The following is a 3,090-nucleotide window of genomic DNA, read 5'->3' as shown; positions in this document are numbered from 1 at the left end:
TTCTTAGTATATATTTTAACGTTCATGCTTTCTATCTATTACTCGTTAAAGACTACAGACTGGTAGTCAAAAACTCGTTTTAAACAAATTTTTAACCAGAGATCATTTTTCTATTTTTCCAAATGTCTTATCCTGGTTACTCATCTATTTTTATCAGTACAGATGTTTATCAGAAACCAACTGACACACATCCATACCTTCATTGGACATTGGCACATCCACTTCATCTGAAACAGAGCATCCCATACAGTCAAGCCTTGAGGTTGAGGCAAATATGCTCTTCAACGAGTACATTGAAGAAACGAATCAGAATATGCAGATTTCTTTGTAGCGTGTGGTTATGCACAACGCAAAGTTCTCCACTAAATGCAGAAAGTGCTTACATTGACTCAAGAGGAATGCTTGCAGACCAAAGAACGTGAAGCAACAGACCAACTCCCTCTGGTCACCACATTCATTGCAGAAATTGCTAAACAAAATTGGAACTTTCTCCAATCAGAAGAAAGACTATCGCTCATATTCAACAAACCACCTTTAGTTGCCTACCGACGAATGAAAAGTCTACGAGACAGACTTGTGCATTCAACATTTGTAAGTTAAACACCTCAAAATCTGATACCAAAGGGGTGTAGAGCATGTGAAAGAACGAAGTGTAGTTGGTGCAATAAGATCAACCAGGCCACAACTTTCACTAGTCCCAACAACAAGAAGAATTTTACCATATTTCATGCAGTGGACTGCCATTCGTCATGGATCATTTACATAATCGAGTGCAACATTTGCAAACTTCAATACATTGGCAAAAGTGAAACAGCATTTAACCTACAGTTAATCCATTGACGCCTGAATGAAATTGCCCGCGATCCACCCCCAATTCCCTGGCGTTTTTTGGAATATTTCTGAGCGAGTGAAAGCACAAAAATAAACTATATGCGCAGTAACCACAGACTCAAGATCAGGTTTCAAGACATCATTTAGAGTTGAATAAATGAAGGGTCAAAATATTAAATATCAGCAAAAAGATGAGAAAACAAGAAATTATATTATTTCTTTACCGCGTGACAAAATGTCCCACAAAAGCTGAGAAAATTGACCTTGCGAAAATGAGTTAATTATTGACTCTGGAGGAGAAAAACGAAACCAAATACAACAGAATTGAATTTTTTGTACTATGACGGCTAATATTTGAGCCAAACAAAACGAAAAATAAAGGGAAGAACTCATGTAAAAATCAATCTGAAAACAAGAAATGAAGTAATTTCTTCGCCGCGCGACAAACATATTACGGCGCTGCGAAAGAAAGATGAAAGTCGTAAATCAAAAAGACGACAAAAACAAGCAAATTATTTTGAGATCAGTCATATTTCAACTGTGTTAAATCAGTGGCCATTTAGTTCTTTTCTCAGCGGTTCTGTAGTAGCTGAATAAGACTCCAAAAAATATTTGAACAAAGCGAATAAACTACATAAATGAAAAAAGAATCACTTCAAGCTAGTTTGGAATAGTGGCAAGAAGAAGAACGTGGGGCAAACATGTGCAAGTGACGATGTACGTGTTTCACTCCTGTACTGTTTTGGTCGAAATTACAAAATTTCATGTCCACATGCTTAGTCTATGGCCCAATGCTATAAATGGAAAATGAGATTGAGTTTTGATAGTGATATTTCCCCTCCAGAGGGGAAAAAGATCTGTGAGAGCCTACATTTGGGCCCAAATATAAACACAGCAAGTGACAAAGGCAAAGATGACTGAGTGCTGGAAGCACTTAATATGACAGAAAGGATTGCCTCACAACTGGAAATGATCTGCCAAACACTTGCAAGCGTGGAGAACAGACTACAGACCCGAAGGTATATTTGAGTGTTTCTCTTGTTTTGAGAGGTTGGTTAACAGCCTTCAACCTGAATTGAACACGATTAGTGAGAAATCAAGAATGATTGAAGAGAAGACAAAAGAATTTGAAAGGGAACGGAGTTTGAAAACTCAGAAATCAAGGGGCTAAAGAAAAGAGACAAGGAGAATGAAAATAAAATTAAAGAACTTGAGGATAAATTGCTGTATCAAGAGGTACATAATAGAAGAAAAAACTTGTGTTTCTTTGGAATCCCCAAATCTACTACTGGTGTTGAGAATACATTTGGTGTGATGCACACCTTTCTCAAAGAAGAGCAGGATTTGGAAAACGTAGAGAATATCGCATTCCAAAGAGCTCATTGAATTGGCGAGGTGGCACCTGGTTTAATGAATGAAAGTACGATATCATTTTTCTGGGGAGTGCACGTCTCCACAAGGTTAAGCAGCTTTTTCCAAGCTCTGTCTTCTTTCCTCCTTTTTTTGCTCTTGAACAGTGTACATGAAGCTTTGCTAGCAAACAATTTGGTTTTATGAATGTTACAACCAGAGCAATGTCAGCCAGTTCAGACTCTCAGAAACTTGATGACCTGTTAACCAAGATGGACACCCTTCTCAAGGCGAAGAACAACATATTGCTGAAGTTGAATAAGCTGGAAGAAATTCAAGGCACAATTGTTGAAGATGTCATCAGTGTAAAACAAAGTCTACAAGATTCACAGCTAAAAATTGAGGAGAAAGTGGACCGTATGGAGACTGCCTTTTTAAAAGGGTTGATTGAAGACCTGGAGAATTGGACGAAATGTAACAACATTGTTATTTGGGCATGGAAGAAGGCAGTGAGAGAGCTCACACCTGAATGGAAGGATATATCAGGGTTGCCATATTTCAAGGTCTAATGACTTTTGAAAGACAAGTTGAAGTCGTGAGAGTACATATAACAAACATAAACAGAATGCCATTGACCCTCTTATAAGACATACTGATAAAGTGTTTATTCTTAAGCCGGCATTAAGCAAGCTTAAAGATAAGAAATACAAGAATTCACAGCTGTTCATTTGAGATGTGTCAAAGACCATAGGTAAGGAGCGAGCAAAGCTGAGGAGAGACTACCTTCCTGCAGTTAACGCCAGAAGACATGTCCAGTTTGTGTTCATGCCATAAAGCGTCCCAGTTCAGATTTTGTACATAGAAGACAGTACAGAGAAGTTGAAGTCCTTTATGCTACCAAAAGAATAA

The 3,090-nt window shown here is 37.9% G+C and overlaps 2 pseudogenes; both read left to right on the top strand.

The window, feature by feature from the left end:
* LOC149099712 (uncharacterized) lies at positions 1-2,015 on the top strand (annotated as a pseudogene).
* Positions 2,016-2,181: 166 nt separating this feature from the next.
* LOC149099711 (uncharacterized) lies at positions 2,182-3,090 on the top strand (annotated as a pseudogene).

This window comes from Orbicella faveolata, unplaced genomic scaffold, assembly GCF_042242905.1.
Source record: "Orbicella faveolata isolate gen_17 unplaced genomic scaffold, um_ofav_v1 contig_46, whole genome shotgun sequence".
In the NCBI taxonomy this organism is placed as follows: domain Eukaryota; kingdom Metazoa; phylum Cnidaria; class Anthozoa; order Scleractinia; family Merulinidae; genus Orbicella; species Orbicella faveolata.
Note: the sequence above shows the minus strand (reverse complement) of the source record. Positions and strands in the feature narration are given on the sequence as shown.